The sequence below is a fragment of the Dromaius novaehollandiae genome, chromosome 30 (assembly GCF_036370855.1).
Source record: "Dromaius novaehollandiae isolate bDroNov1 chromosome 30, bDroNov1.hap1, whole genome shotgun sequence".
Taxonomy (NCBI): Eukaryota; Metazoa; Chordata; class Aves; order Casuariiformes; family Dromaiidae; genus Dromaius; species Dromaius novaehollandiae.
The window spans coordinates 1,906,817-1,923,166 of record NC_088128.1 but is presented as its reverse complement, the minus strand read 5'-3'; positions in this window follow the sequence as shown (position 1 = coordinate 1,923,166).

The window sequence follows — 16,350 nt, the reverse complement described above, 5'->3', positions numbered from 1 at the left end:
CCACAAATGAAGCCAGCAGCATACAGAACTGCATTAGGAAGAGCATGGCCACCCAGGCAGGGGCAATTCTCATCCCCCTTGTCTCAGCACTGGAGTGGCCACGTCTGGAACAGTGTTTTCCAGCATGGGCTGCCCAGTGCTGGAGGAATGGGGAGCAACTGGAGAGGGTCCAGAGGAGGTCTGCCAAGATGGGGTTGTGCGCATGAAGCACATGGCCTGTATGGACATTTTGAGGGACCTGGGGTGCTTTAGCCTGCTGAAGTGGAAGCTAAGACCAATAGAGTAGTTGCCTGTGACTGCCTGTGACAGGGTGGTTTCAGAGATGCTGGAGCTTTTCTTGGTAGTGGGAAGCAGCACGAGAAAGGGAAAGAGCCACAAACTGCCTCTTGAGAGGTTCAGACAGCCCTTCAGGTAACAAGAATGTCACTCGTAGGGTAGTGCTGTGGTGCAGCAGGACACCCAGAGGGACTCCGTGATCAGCCCCTGGCTTTGTGTTTCAAGGAGCAGTGAGCAAGGACAGAGGGATGTCAGCAAAGGTGAGGAGATCCTGCAGTGAGAGCGAGGTAGGGAAGCAGGTTGGGTGTCTACAGGCTGCAGGGAAACAGGTGCCGCTTTGGAATAGCGTAGGCAAGCCTGTGGTGGAGATGACCGAGGGCAATGCCAAGGCTGAAAGCCTCCAACAGAACTGAGGTCTTTGTCCCCTTTGCTATGGCTAGTGTTTCTGCCACAGAGGCCCATGAGAAGATGACATTTCCTTACAGCACCATGGTCTTGCTGACTCCTCACCTCCAGAGGCCAGGAGGTGCCGTACCGCTGTTCTGCACCAGGCATTGCACACACACACCACCCTGACACTAGCCCCAAGAAGAATCCTTAGCAAAGGATCACCCTACCCCGGGGCTGGCTGTCAGGCTCAGCCACTCTGTTTGTAAAAAAAATCAAGGTTGACTTGGCATCAGAGCCACCTGCACATTGCCTTTGCCTACCTGCAAACAGGGCCTCCAACTTTGTGCTCTAATCAGCCCCTGGGGAGGCTTTCTTGGTAATAGCCCTCAGTTGGACCCATTAACACTCCAAGAAACTTGGCAACTTGGCTTCTGACTTCAACTTCTTGAGAGGTTTGTTCAGTCTTCTCTCCGCATCTGAGATTCATACACCCAATACACTGTGGAGCTCATTGAACTGCAAAAACCCTAAGGAGCCATGCCTCTTTCCATAGTTTTCTTCAGCTCTTCAAATCTTGTGTGGCTAATTGGAGAGGTTTCAGGAGTGTATTTACAAGAGGAAGAGTTCAATGAGCATAAAAAAAAGGGATTTCTGCTAAAAAGATCTTTCCTTATTTTTCAGCTTACAAACTAGACTGATACCCACATTCCCCAACTGATACTGATCCAGAGTGTCTGAGGTCAGACATCCATGGAAAATATTGCTCCCCAGCCCTGCCATTTCTCTCATCAGCCACTGGGGACTTAGAGCACTCTGGTTAAAATCTAACCTTTTTCCACTCAGGGCTGTAGCTGAATGTTACTGCTCATGTGCACCAATTCCCACCTGCTTTCCTTAGAGGACTAGCTGCAGACAGACACAGAAGGATTTGTCTTCATTGCGATCAAAGAAAAATGAACCTGTTCTAGTGTCATAAGAAATAAAACGCACTCCTCAACTGTATGTCAAGTCCAAGTTGCCTCCTACGAGGTCCACAGTCTACAAGGAATAACCTTCCTTGAAATGCTCTTCACAAATAGATAGGAAAGGCTGGATAGACACACAGTGAAGGAGTTGGTTGAAGACACAATTATACTGCTGAAACGTGAGGCAAGCTTTAGACGCCCAGAAACCTAAAGCAGCAACTGGAGAGTAGAGAAGTATCTGAATGGTAAAGAGCAAGGGGAGGAGGAAGACTGGGAAACTAGGGAAAGTGCATATGCCCAGATCATCTGATGCAAAGCTGACTTTAGAAATGATTAAATTAATCAGGACACATGGAAATACGTGAAACATTCGTGAGGTTAAAGCCACAGCATAACAGGCAGAGCAGTGGCAATGCAAGTTAAGGAGCAGATCAACATTTCTTCTCCTGAGATTCATGACCTTCCTCAAAATTTCCATTATGTCATCATGGGAAAATACTGACATTTTATTAAAATTATTCAGTCCCTTCAGCTGATGAAAATGGTCTCATATGGTTTTCCTTTTTTAATGCTGAAAGCAGTTCTTCCCCTTTCCAGGCAGAGCTCAGGTGTCCAACCACAAGCACCCAGTGGCACTTGGAGAGGCCCCGGTGCATCTGAGGCACCTGCCTGGGCCTGGCAGCTCTCACAGGGGACCTGCAGGAGACTGGAGCCCCTGGGAGCTGCAGAGGGAGGCTGGGCAGAGGGGAGCAGGGCACCTGCAATGGCACCAGACATCCATGACCCTGTGACTGCATCCCACCCCAATTCTGAAAATCACTTTTGTTTTCAGACAAAAAGATAATGCATAATCACCCCAGAAGACTAGTATACTGAAACAGAACAAATCAAGAAAGGCAACAAGAGCACAAAAAAAAAAAAAAAAAAAAAGCTGGAAAGTATAGCAAAACATTTCTTTTCTTTAAATCTTTGTCTTAATTTCTTTCTTGCTTCATTCTCAATGTCGCTTTCTAAACATTTCTGCTATAATCAAGCCTGCACCACTAAACAAGATATTTTTGTGTCTCACACAGAGCCCAGTGCTCAGAAAACCACCCCTGACCACAGCTGTCCGTGCCACTCCTCACTCTTTGCACAGAGCACGTCGCACTCTGAGGTGTCAGGCCCTCTCGACTGATGAGGAAAGCAGGGTGACCAGCTTTCTCTATTTTTGGATGGCCAAATTTGCACAAATCTCAGCATCTCTGTGTTACTGTGACCTTCTAAAGGAGTCCCGAAAACATCTAGCCACACTCCCTTTACACTCCCTTCATGGTCAGTGAAGTGCACAGGGAGGAGGCTGATCTCACCCCATGCCAGACCCTTTCAGTGCAGATGTCTCTGTCTGACCCAGTTGTCTGCACTTCCCTTTCTAGTCAACAGAGGGAAATAGGTTTTCTCAACAGAGCTGTTTTAAGATACATTTCCTAATGACAAGCTAAGGTCCCGTAGGAGCCGCCTCCAAAATCTCCAGCACCACGTGGGAACACAGCTATCCCAGGACATCTCAGGCAGCAGCAGCCTCTCTATGTGGTCAAATGAATCAAGCTCCAAAAGGAGATTCTAGTCACAAGCTGAAATCTTCTCAAGAAATAACTCAAAGTGGCAATTGACAAAAAAATCCTCTTTTCAAAAACTTCACACATTTTTACCATTTCCATGTATTTTCTTTTCTTTCTTATTAATTGGCAGCACCATATTCGTGCACTACAATAACCACAGCTATGAAGCATCGCAGGAACCAAGGTCCCAGATAACGCCCTCCAGATGCTGTGTGTCCAGGGCACATTTGCGCTTTTCTGGTGTATCATCTCTACCTTAAGCACTGCAGACCAAGAAACCTTGCTGAGGACTTTTAAAAACAAAGAGGCTGCTTTGGTGCCTCAAGGAGGAAGGCTGTGGCCTCTCTCATACTGTCCTACATCCTACTTCTACAAAAAGAGTGACCCACAGCAGAAACCAATTTTGAGGCTCACCAAAGCACCTGAGTTCGTGGCCACGCTTTGTGCTGTTTCATCCCACATGACTTTGATCCCAGCTTTGAAAAATGCCAAACCTTAAACCCCAGCTTCCTGCACAGGTCTTCCCAGTGCAGAGACCTGTCAGTGCAGGGGTGCAGAAGTGACCTCTCCAGTGCCCCATTTGAGATATTTCACAGCCTTTGGCACCATCTGGAGATGTTCCTGAAGGATTTATCAGCAAATGTGGGAAACTAACTGGAGTGAAGGGAGGTGACTGCTTTCCAGGGCATGAGGGGAAATCTCTCTGCTCTCTCCCTGGCTGTGCCATCTCCATGGCGGTGACCTCCTGAGCCCCCAGATGACATAAGCTGAGGTCACAGGGGGGATGTGCTGCATCACAAGGAGGTCTCCCCGGTGCCACAGTGGTGCCCTCAATTCCCTGCAAGGCTCAAGAGCTGCTGAGCACTGCTCAAGAGCTCCCCACTGCTGCTCTTCAGAGCCGCTCCATGGCAAGAATGGGGGAGAGGAGGCAGTGGGGCCACATTGGGGCCCCTCGCCAACAGGCAGAGGAGAAGGGGCACATTGGAGGGGAGTCTGGGTGACAAGATGGAAACACCATCCCTCATCCACGGCTGGAGAGGCAATGTGAGGGCAAGGGGGGAAGCGAGATGGAGAACTGCTGGACCAAGACCATCAGCCCAGAATGCAGTTCCTGCTTCCCAACACTCCTGTGGCTCTCCACCAAGGGTAAGGGCTTCAGGAGATCCTTGCTGAGGGGTTGTACAGAGACCACTAACTGCAAAAATGGCTGTGGATCCTGGGCTCTGCAGGTGGCTGCACAGCGCTGAGGGCTGCTATGAGAGCCCTGCCTGAGGGTCCCATCTTGCTTAGGGGACAATATGACAGCCAGGACTACTGGGACATAGGGCTGGGGCTGCCCTAAGCCCCAATGCTTCTGTGGGGCTGGCCCTATCCCCTCATGGCAGGGGGCAATCCAGGCCCACGTTTCCCTGGGAGTGGGTGCCCCTTTGGGATCTGGCTCTGGCAGGAAAGGGGTCCTGTGTTCTGGAGGCTGGGCTGTCTTGTAGCTCCTGTGGGGCTCACCAGAGCCTGCTGGAAATGCCCAAATGGGAAAATAAACCTTCACCTTGTAATAACCCCAAGGCCTCTACTTGTTTGGGAGAACCTCTGTTCCTTCCCTGTGGATCCATTTATGCTTCCAACTTGGCAGAGCATGTTTTGGGCTCAGAGATGTTGTCCTCCTACGGCCACAGCCCCTGTCCTCCTGCAAATGGGGGTCAGACCTCCGCACCCAAAAGACAGCCTGTTTGGGGGAGCAGCTTGGGAAGAGGTGGGGGTGCCATGGCCACCCCACAAGTCCCTGCTGACCCCAAGCCTGTTTCTCTGAGCTGTGGGGGACAGTGCTGGGGGCAGCCCAGCAGGGCCATCTCCCCCACCCCCTCCCAGCCCCACACCTCTGCTGCCCAGCACCGGCAGCCCCAGAGCTGCTCTGGCCCTGGCTGCCCCGGGGCTCCGGGGCTCCTCAGCCCTGTGGAGCGACGCGCCAGGGCCCAGCCCGGTGCCGCAGAGAGCAGCCCCTGCCTGGCTGTGGCCCAGCTCTGCTGGGCGCAGTGCGAGGGCTGCTGAGCCCCAGGGCTGCCGCGGGCAGGGGGCCGGGGCCCCAGGGAGCAGAGGGCCCTGCCCTGCCCTACCCTGCCCGGCCCGGCCCTGCCCTGGGGCTGGGAATTGACTTGGAGGTCACTCCGCTCCCAGCAGCACATAGGCCTGCAGCAGGCACCTGGCTGTAAACACAGACATGGAGTTTGACTTTGTACTGCTTCCTGAGTATAGGCTTACAACCCTCCAGCAGTCGATGAGGGAGTCCACCCAGAATTTTTATGCTGCTGAATGATTTAAGAGCAGGTGTGAGCACTGACAGCAGTAATCTCTGATTTCCAGTGTCTGTGTGCTGCAGAAAATTCTGCCCCATCAAAACACCAGGGGGCTTCTGAGATTTTTCTCTCAGGTCTGAATATCTCTGTTGCTTGATTCCTGGAGGTGGGAAGTGAATAGGCCCAAGGCAGTTACTGGCTATTCAGAGGAAGTGCCTGTTCCAAGCCCACCGAGGACTAGAGGCAAATAGAAGAGCTAAAGATTTGGTCTTTGTGTGTTTGGGGCCCTTGGGGGTCCCCTAGTTGCTGCCATGTGTGGTCGTGTGCCCTGTGTGTCTCTGATGTATAGCTGCATGTTGGCAGGCAACCCTCTGTGAGGCAAGGAGCAGAGGTGTGGGGTGTCGCAGTGGTGGGGTACCTTGTGGTGGGGACAGACAATGGTCCCAGGGTCTTGGTGCTGCGCGCAGGAAGAGGTGTCTGGAGAGAGCAGTGCTGTGCGTGGGGAGTGCCGCCAGGCTGGGGAGCTGGGGAGCCCTTGGAGGTGAGGAGGTGACTTGGCTCGCAGGGCCCAGGCTGCCCTGGTGGCCAGAGCCAGGGATGCTGGCAGCCTGCTGCCTTCTGTGCACTGAGGTTCAGGCCTGGAGTTTCCTCAGCTCTTGCCAGCATCTGCAGGCAGGATGTGGCTTAAAGGTGATGGAGTGTTGCTCCCTGCTCTGAGATGCAAACCAAGCCTGCTTTTTCCCTCCTTTTCTTTTGTTTGCTTTTCCTAGTGAGAGCTTTCTTCTGCAGCAGTGTTTCCTGCAGGAGGAGAAGGCCATGGGAGTTGCTTGTTGCCAGCTGGGCATTAGCATGCTGGCAGCTCTTTGGAGGAATGAAGGCCTTGTGGAGAGGTGGTCTTTGGAGATGGGCAGGTATGTTCCTGGGAGATGACTCTGAAATGAGGATGATCCCTTCCTGTGCACAATCTCCCTAGACAAGGAGTCCCTTTGAATAGGCAAACCAAGGCAACAGTGCCCTGCAAGGGATGCACAGCCCAGGTCTCTCTCCCTTCCAGGTGCAGTCTCTGCAAGTTCTTCCACTGTCCTGCTGCAGTGGGACCTTTGTGTGCTGCAGCAGGGAAATGAGAGAGCAGCCCATATGCAGGCATCAGTGTGCTAGGTGTGGTGTCATTAGGTGCTGACACAGGCAAGGTGCTGCTTTTCGCCCGAGCTCTGGGTGGGTGTGAGGAGCCCCACTTAGCTCTAGATGCATTGCTGTGAGTAGCTGGAGCCAAGGGAGTGGTGGCGAGCAGAGTCGTCCTCCAAGGAGGTTGCCAGCTTTTGGGCAGACATTGTGGACCCTGAGTGCTTGAAGTATTTTCCCCTTGCTGTTCTCTACCTGCATGCTTTTTTGTTCCACCTCACTTTTTGAGAGGAAAGTCCTAGAGCTTTTGCATTGTGACCTCTTTCCCCCCGTCTCTGACTCCTCCTTGCTGAGGCCCTGATGGGATAGTCTCCCTGCAGCCCTGAAAATTCCAGGTGCCAATGAGTGGAGCTCTGCTAAAACCTGCTGGCTTGGCTCAAGGCTTCACTCGGGAGAGAAATCCCAGCCCTTGCTGAGACAGTGAAATGTAAATGCTTGAAAGCAGCAAAAGCCTTCAGTCATTTTCCTGGTCGGAAGCTGGCTTGTCTAGGACTGGTGCCCTGGCCCTGTGCATACTGCTCAGTGTGTCTGTGTGCCACCATGTGCTCGTTTTTGAGCCACCTGAGCAAGGCCTGAGAGAGGGTGAGTGGTGCCAAAGACCTTTGGCCTCCTCCCTTGAAGCCCAAAAGGGCACCTGATTAGGGAGGCCTGTTGGCTGACTGTGTTGAGGGAAGCTGATGCAAAAGAGAGTTGGCTGGCAACCCTCTATGAGGCGAGGGGTGGGGATGCAGCATGCCACAGTGGTGGGTGCCCTGTGGTAGGGATACGGGTGGCCCCAGTGTCTTGGTGCTCGTCCCAGGAGGAGGTGCCTGGAGAGAGCAGTGCTGTGTGTGGGGAGTGCCGCCAGGCTGGGGAGCTGGGGAGCCCTTGGAGGTGAGGAGGTGACTTGGCTTGCAGGGCCCAGGCTGCCCTGGTGGCCAGAGCCAGGGATGCTGGCAGCCTGCTGCCTTCTGTGCGCTGAGGTTCAGCCTTGAGTTTCCTCAGCTCTTGCCAGGATCTGCAGACAGATAGGCCACATAGACTGTGAAATACATAGAAATATGCCACAGAGTATTCGGAGTACAAGAGGTCATCTTTCAGAAAGGGTTCCCTGCTGGAGATTCTTGAAGTTAACACTCATGGGATCTGTCCAACCACAAGTATTTTTAGGTTAGGTGCGTAGCAGTTGCCTCCCTCTCCTATTAGCAAAGGCTAAGGGGGAGATATGACCCGTATACCTAATTGGTGCAGACACTCTTTTTTTCTCATGCGGCAGGACTCTAGAAACTCTTTACTACAAATGCAGTAGTATCCCCCAATTAGCCATTACTTCAGGATCATATTAATCCCCTTTCAGTTCAGTGAAAGATAGCTCGGAGAGAGGGTCTTGAGCTCTTCCTGCTGAAGGCCTTGCTGCTTCGGGGCTCAATGCTACACTCCGCACCTCGCGCACTGCCCTGGGCTCTAAAACCAGACATCCAGGGGCTGACATCCAGTAGCGGACCGCAGAGAGCAGGTTAGATCATGTGGGACTTTTTTCACCCTCACAATTAACAAGGAAAGGGTCTTGCCACAGTGGAGCACTCAGAGGCACCCTTTCAAGTGGCAGTGCTACAACCAATAGCTTTTAAAATGGGCAAAACAAGGGAAACTTCCAAAGACAAAGTATTTCTTCAGAAGATAATTGTCCTTTGAAAACACTTCTCCCAGATGTGCAGTGACTGCAGTGAGTCGTGATGCTCAAGCACTTTCCTGCAAGTCGGCAGGAAATACTTCAGAGGACATAGCTGAGAACCAGCTTGCAGAGCTGAAGTTGTTTTGTGCAGATAACTTGCAAGACCCCTCAGAATTATGTTTCTCACTTTTCCATGTGCTTCTCTCTGCTGTAAGGGAGTCACTTCTGACCTGACAGATCAGGTGTCCAACTCAGCTCAGCATGTTTTGCAATGTGTCACTGAGCTGGTTGAGGCCTGCAGGTTCTGAAGCTCCTGCCTGATCAGCTCTGGCACAGCCTGGGTCTTAGCTCACTCATGGACTCTTCTTTGCAAGTGAACCCCCTCTGAGATGACATCCCAAGTGTGGATCTGAGCTAATTTGGACAAAGGTGCCCTCTTGGCAGTGAGGTGTGGATAAGAGCAAGTGAGGGTCCGTTCCCTCTGGAGTGGTGCAGGGCTGTCCCAGCAGGCCTTGCACAGTTCAGCTCACCCATTCATCATTGAACTGTATATTGGAGCCTGCAGGATGACTCTTCTTGGTAGCACACTTTACAAAAACCCTCTGGCTGGTAATAATCCATCATGCGCTGCTTTGGGAAGGTTGAGCTGCCAAAGGAAGCCTCCAGATAATGTCCATGGTGTCTCTGGGCCATGGGGGCAGCACACCAGGCTCAGAGGAGACCTGAGTGAGGAGCTGTGCACTGCTTGGTGGCAGGTCCTTTCCAGAGGGCTCGTCCTGAGCGGGGTGGCCATGAGCCGTGCCTGCCTGCCTGCTGGCTGCAGGCTGGTGGGGTGGCTGCAGCAGAGGTGCCCTCACAATCAGCACGCAGACGGGTCCATGTCACCTGTGTCACCCCCTTCCCTACTCAAGGTGGTCGTTCCTGCTGGGTGGGCTCTCTGAGGTGCTGGGTGACATCACAAACCTGCTGGCCAGCACATCTGCTGAGGGCCAATCGAGCTGCTGCAGTGGAAGTGACCTCACAATCAACACTGCAGCCATGTCCCCTTTGCCTGCCTCTCCCCATCCTCCTGCCCGTATATCATCTCTGGTGGGATGAGAGGTGGTGTGATTCTCTTCTTGTCCTCAAAATGGCTCCCAGCAGAACCCAGCCCATGGGGTTCCTGTACAATAGGTGATCTCTCAATGCTGTAGATGTGTTTCTTCCATCTTTTTCTCCCCCGCCCCTCTTCTGAGTCATCCTCTCTTCTGGACCCCCACATTCAACATCCCAGCCATGTCCCCTTTACAGGCACCTCCCTCTCCTCTATCCCTGTGCAATTACACACACGTAATTGCTCACATGGCAGGATGAAACTGGGCTCCTGAGGAAGACAGGCTGGGGTGGTGAGGAGATACAAGCATGATCTGTGCAAAGGGATGGCTGGAGTGCAGAGACCTTTGCCTTGGAGCAGGTGATGAGCCAGTGGAGACCTTGTAGGAAGGAGAAGAGGACACAGCAGTCTGGGTGACATTCTGGGAGTGTTTGCTAACAGCTGCCCGAGGAGGGAAGGGAAGCAGCTGAAACCTTGTGCAGGCAGCTGGGGGAAGCCTCATGGTCCCAGATCCTGGTTCTCACAGGGTAGTTTCACCCCCTTGAAATCTGCTGGCAGGGCAGTGGGCCTGGGCACAAGCAGCCCAGAAGATTCCTGGAGGGTGCTGAAAACAATTTCTTGGCACAGGCAATCAGTGAGCCAACACCGGCTGGACTCTGTCAGTCACAAGCAAAACAGAGCTGGATGGGGATGTAAAGGCTGAGGGCAGCCCTGGCTGCAATGATCATGAGATGGTGGAGAAGTAAGACAAAAAGCTGAAGCACAGCTCAGAGCTGCAGGAGAGCAGTTTTCAGCTAATTGAGCATCTGCTTGGCAGGATCCCCCAGGAGACTTCCCTGGAGGGCAGAGGGGCCTTGAGGCCTCCGTAAAGACAGATGGCAGAGGAAGAGAGGATAGAGAGGCAGAAGGAGAGAGTGGAAACATGTCAATTTGAATGCAGTAGTTTCTCAGAGCAAAATTTCTCCATTCAGAGTGTTGATAGGAAATGTATTGTGATGAATAACTGTACATATATAAATATATACACTCACGTTGTTACTGTAGTGAATGCATATGGTTCTGCCAATAAAAAAGAAAAAAAATATTTATTAGGATTGATAAATAATGTTTGAAATTCTGAAAATGAGGATTTTTTTTTCAATTCTTGCATAGAGCTATTTTTTGAATAGATTCCAATCTATGATGAGAACTTTACATTCAGGCTTTTATAGACACATACAAAGGCCATGGCTGCCTGAGATGCCCTGTGTAGCTGTGTTCCCATGTGGTGCTGGGAAATGTGACCCAGGTGCCATGGGAAACTTTCTGGAGCATTAGTTGGTCATCAGGAGAAGCATCTCAAGATCTCTCAGTGGGAGAAGTTTTTTCTTTCCATTGACTAGAAAGGGAAGTCCAGACAACTGGGTAAGTCAGAGACATCTGCACTGAATGGGTCTGGCATTGGGTGAGATAATTCGCATCCCTATTGTCCTCTAAAATGGTGTCACACTTCATTGATCATGCAGGGAATGAAAAGGGAGAGTAGCTAAGTGTTTAGGGACTCCTTTAAGATGTCACTGCCACACAGGTGCGTTGAGACTGGGCAGTGGGTGGGGGATCATTTAGCAGTCATTTAATAATACCCCAGCTGTTTCCATGTCCATCTGGTTGCAGCTCCAGTCAAGCTCTGGCTTTCCTCACTCCATCCCTGCATGCACGGACAAGGTTTTGATGCTCCCCCTGGGCAGCCTGTGCCCCTTCCCCCTCTGTGCACTTCCACCCCAGCACCCTGAGCGCTGGTGCTGCTGCCAGGGCAGAGGTGGAGGATCCCCCGGAGCTCCCCAGGGAAACGCTGTGCCCAGCCCCAGCCTCAGCCCCATCCCCAGCCCCAGCGTGGCAGAGGGGAGCTGCCCTCCCCCAACCAACCCTGGCAGTGCCAGCCCCACCTCAGCCTGCTCCTGAAAGGCTCCAGTGCAGCCCTGGAGGGAGCTGGAGCTGCCTCGGGCCTGGGGCAGTCTGGCGGCAGGAGGGTTTGACATGGGCACAGCAGCAGCGGTGCTGGGAGCAGGGGAGGAGCAGGGAAACTGGGGCAAAGACCTCTGCCCTCGGGTATATGGCTGGGGCACTGAATGGGTGATGCCTTTGTGGCCGGCCAGGCTCCATGTTCCGGGTGGATGTCAGCTCGAGGGTAGGAGCACTGAGATTTTCATGGGCTTCAGTGCAGCTGTGACCATGGTGAAGGCAAGTGGGCAGATCCAGGCTCCAGCAGCTGCAAGGGGGTGGGGGGTAGAAAAGTCAGCATGGGGCTGGTGAAGACCCTCTGTCTCCTCCCCATGGGGAAGAGAGTCCCCAGGCAATGCTGGCCTCCACCTCGGCTGATGGGAGGGGAGGACAGGGAGGGTGGAAGAGGCAGATGGAGCCTCTTGGGGTGTGTGAGGGAGTTTTCCAAAGGCCAGGGCTGAGCTTGGGACCTCTGGATCTTCCTCCTGATGCTCTTCCAGCTGGGGTCATTGTGCTCTGCCCCAGACGCTTTCGTCCCCATGCCAGCCCTGCCAGAGTAGAGGCTGAGAATTCATGGAATTGCAGAGAAGTTTTGGTGGGAAGGGACCTCTGGAGATCTGCAGTCCAACTTCACACACAAAGCAGGGCTGGCTGGAACCCTGCAGTCCCATCTGGCCAGCACTGGGCTGTGCCTGACCCCCGTTTCTATCCCCAGACCTGCTCTGCTCCTCTTGTCCACACTCTGCAGGACGGCACCTCTCGTCAGTGGGTCCCTGCCCTGCCTGAATCGCCAGCACCCTCAGCTCCCGGCTCTGCTTCCCACACGGAGCTGCCCTGCTGTGGGGCCATAGGCCATGCTGGTTGGGGTGGGAAGCAGACCCAGCTGGACAGGGATCACCACTGCTGATAGTGCTGACACCTGCCTTTGCTCATGGACAGTGCTCAGAGTGACCCCAGGGCACTTGCAATGGCAGGAGATGTGTTTGGGGGGGGCACTAGCTCCAGCCTGCGGTGTTTCACTGAGGGTGCAGGAATCATTCTGCAGGCCCCCTGCTCTGGGCCTCCTGGGTCCCCACTGCCTCTACGAGGATTGCAGAGCCCTCATTTCCCTACACATACCTGGATTTAGTGCTCTACCTTCTGGTTACTGCACCATGGACCATCCCTCAATCTGTGAGGCTCCACTCACTGCCCACCCCACACACACGCTGTCCCTGAAGATCCCCTGGGCTCTCCTGGGGGCTCCAATTCCCCTCCAGAAGGATGGGCATCTGTCATCAGCACTGTCACCTGTGGCACAGCCCCAGGCAGGCAATTCAGAGACCATTCCCCATCTCCACTGGCACTGGTCACTGAGAAATGAGCCCCAAATACATCTCTTTGTACCTTACAGATCATGCAGGGACTCTGAGCTCATCCCCTGCAGCCCCCAGAGTTCACAGGCAGAACACCAGATCCCTTAGTGGTGCAATCCCTTGGGTGTATTTTTGACTCCCTCTTCTGAAGAAAGGCCAGACTTCAGGCACGTCATGCAGGCGATCCCCTTTTATTATAGAAAAGCTGTTCTGGAATCCAGGTCTGGCATAAGGGTGCCCAGTGCCTGGTCCTGCCTGAGCTCACAGAAATGCACAGGGAAGCACAACCCTCCCACCACCGCATTAGGAGAGCGCTTAGGCTATATGCACACGCTGGAGCACATCAGGACAGTTTGGAAGGGAGGAGAGCAGCCCTGAAAGGAGAAAGTCCTGCTGCTGTGTGGGGACGTGTCTCCAGGAAAGCTGAAGCCCCTGTGCAAGGCCTGCAGCAAGGAAATACCTGCTGTGGTAGTGCAAAAACAGACACTGCCAAAAACAAACTCTCCCCATTGCACTGAGGGCATCGAAGAGATCTCAGACTAGCAGGCTCTGAGGTTCCCCCACCTCTGCTGATGAAGGCGGAAGCCTGGCTTCCTGTTTCAACACAGTCTCTGGGTCTGATTCAAAAGAGAGATTCCTGAGGAGACGTGACATGAACTGGATATTTTTGTTTGTTTTTCAGCATGAATGTAAAAGAGAAAACAAAGAAAGAAAGAAATGCACAACACAGCTTTGATGCCAGATATCCTGGCGAGTGAATGAATGTGGGACAGTTATTGGCACTGACCTTGTACCCATTGGTTCAATTTCTTCAGGGCATCCTTGAGCTCCTTGTTCCTCATGCTGTAGAGGAGGGGGTTCACTGCTGGAGGCACCACCGAGTACAGAACAGCCACCACCAGATCCAGAGATGGGGAGGAGAGGGAGGGGGGTTTCAGGTAGGCAAATATGACAGTGCTGACAAGCAAGGAGACCACAGCCAGGTGCGGGAGGCACATGGAAAAGGCTTTGTGCCGGCCCTGCTCAGAGGGGATCCTCAGCACAGCAGTGAAGATCTGCACGTAGGACACCACAACGAAAATGAAACACCCAAAGAATAAAGAGGCACCAACCACAAGAACCCCAGCTTCCCTGAGGTAGGAGTCTGAGCAGGAGAGCTTGAGGATCTGGGGCACTTCACAGAAGAATTGCTCCACAGAGTTGCCTTGGCAGAGTGGTATTGAAAATGTGTTAGCAGTGTGCAGGAGAGCACAGAGAAAACCACTGGCCCAGGCAGCTGCTGCCATTCTGGCACAGGCTCTGCTGCCCATGAGGGTCCCATAGTGCAGGGGTCTGCAGATGGCAACAAAGCGGTCATAGGTCATGACAGTGAGGAGAGAATACTCTGCTGAACAGAAGAAAAAGAGGAAAAAGACCTGGGCAGCACATCCTGCGTAGGAAATGGCCCTGGTGTCCCACAGGGAATTGGCCATGGATTTGGGGACAGTGGTGGAGGTGGAGCCAAGGTCGAGGAGGGAGAGGTTGAGGAGGAAGAAGTACATGGGGGTGTGGAGGCGGTGGTCACAAGCTACGGCTGTGATGATGAGGCTGTTGCCCAGGAGGGCAGCCAGGTAGATGCCCAGGAAGAGCGAGAAGTGCAAGAGCTGCAGCTCCCATGTGTCTGCAAATGCCAGGAGGAGGAACTCATTGAAGGAGCTGCCATTGGCCATTCAGTTCCACTGGGCTCTGGGGACTGTCTAAGGAGGAGAAGACATTGACAAGTTAGGAGAGACCTTCCAAGGAAAAAAAAAAAGTAACATTTCTCTTTGAAAACATCACATTGCCTCTCTCTTTTTTGGGGTGGGTCACTGGGCAGGTACCTTCCTTGAGCTCTGGTCTGTGCTGTCTGAATGTGCTGTGAGGAGCAGAAGCCTCTGCCCATGGGCTGCAGAGGAGTCAGTCCTTCTGGACAGTAGTGGGAACATGGGAACAGAGGTAAACAGCTCTGGCACTCATAATTTCTGTCAAATAAAATCTATTCGTCCTATGGAATGGCTTTTCAGTGTTTTCACTACCTGCTCTAAAGAATGAGAGTTTAGGAACAGAGTTTTAGACAATTTTTAATATATATATTTTTTTCTTTTAGATGTCTTTGTCACCCCTGGGGAGTGTTCCTCAAAGGCAGAAATTCTCAGCTTTTCTATTGCGAGTTTTTAAAAACAAGAAGATTCACTGCCACTTAGTACAAAGTGCGAACAGCTCGCCTGTCTATTAGCCTTGTTCCCAGCTGTCCTGTGCTCACACTGTTTTGAGCTGGAGGACCATCACTCTCATACATTGCCCTAGAAAGAAACCAGCCACTGCTAGGAGCAGATGAGTCCAGTTTCAAAACCACAGATGTTCAACCATCTCTCCCTTTCTTAGGGTACCAGAGAGAGGTCTCCACACTCCCCTTCTAGGCAAGGACACAGGGCTCTCTTCAGCTGCCCATATACAGTTTCCCAACACCATCTCCATACTCTCAGCATCTCTACAAATTCTTCACGGGTCTCTTGAACATCACAGAGATGCTATGAAGCAGCGGTGCCCTTCTGGAGGGCAGCTCAAAGTCTGGCAGGACATGACAGGGAAACGGTCAAAGGATGTTAGGACTGAAGATGAGCTCTCCTTAAGGGAGAGTCAGCTCAGTTCCCAGCCCCACAGACTGCATTTTCTGGAGCTGCACAGGTTAGAAGGGGGCTGCGGACACCTCACTCCCATGCAGACCCTGCTCTTGTGCAACTCGCAGTGGTGATGTCTGAACTGCAGCTGAAACCCCCCCAACCCCAGGGAGCTCGAGAGAAGAACAGGAGCAGCAGGGAGAGGAGGGGAAACAAGGAGCAACACCATGATCCTGCTGCCAAGGCAGGCAAGGAGAGAGAGACAGAGGGGCACTCAGGAAAGCCTTCACCGTACCCAGCCGGGCATGCCACCTCACAGATGGTGACATCACAGGACAGTTGCTCTCAGCCCCTTTGTTGGGCAGCAGTAAACTTGCCCGTGGCAGGAGAGATGTCCCTCTCCTCTGGCAGAGGTCTGGCTGCAGAGGAGGGGGCTCATGCCCTGGACCCCATGGCTGTCAGGGCAGAGGCTCTGCTGTGTGGGAGAGGACACATGGGAGGGGTGCTCGGAAGAAGCTGTCTGCATTGCAGGGACTGACCAAGACTCGCTCAAATCCATTCTCCCATGACGATTCTGTTGGCAGTTCCCTCTCATTCCCTGACCATCTCTGCTGCCTGGCACTGTTCCTGCTGGTAGCTCTTACTCTGTCCCAGCATCTTTTCCCTGTCAGTGCTCCCAGACGCCATCCCACCCTCTGTGTGCTCAGTTCTGCCTTACAGAAACTGCCCAGGACAGGGCACTGGGCACAGGTATCTCTGTTCTCACAGATCCGAAGGAGCAGGTCAGAAAAACTCTTATAAGGCAATAAAGGTGCTGCCAGTGCTGTCTGTCGGCTGAGGTGGGGCTGAAGGGGTTTGCTGGAGTTTCTCACAGACCTATTGATCTCTGAGAGTGAAGGTCTGGGAGTACACATTGCTTGCAAA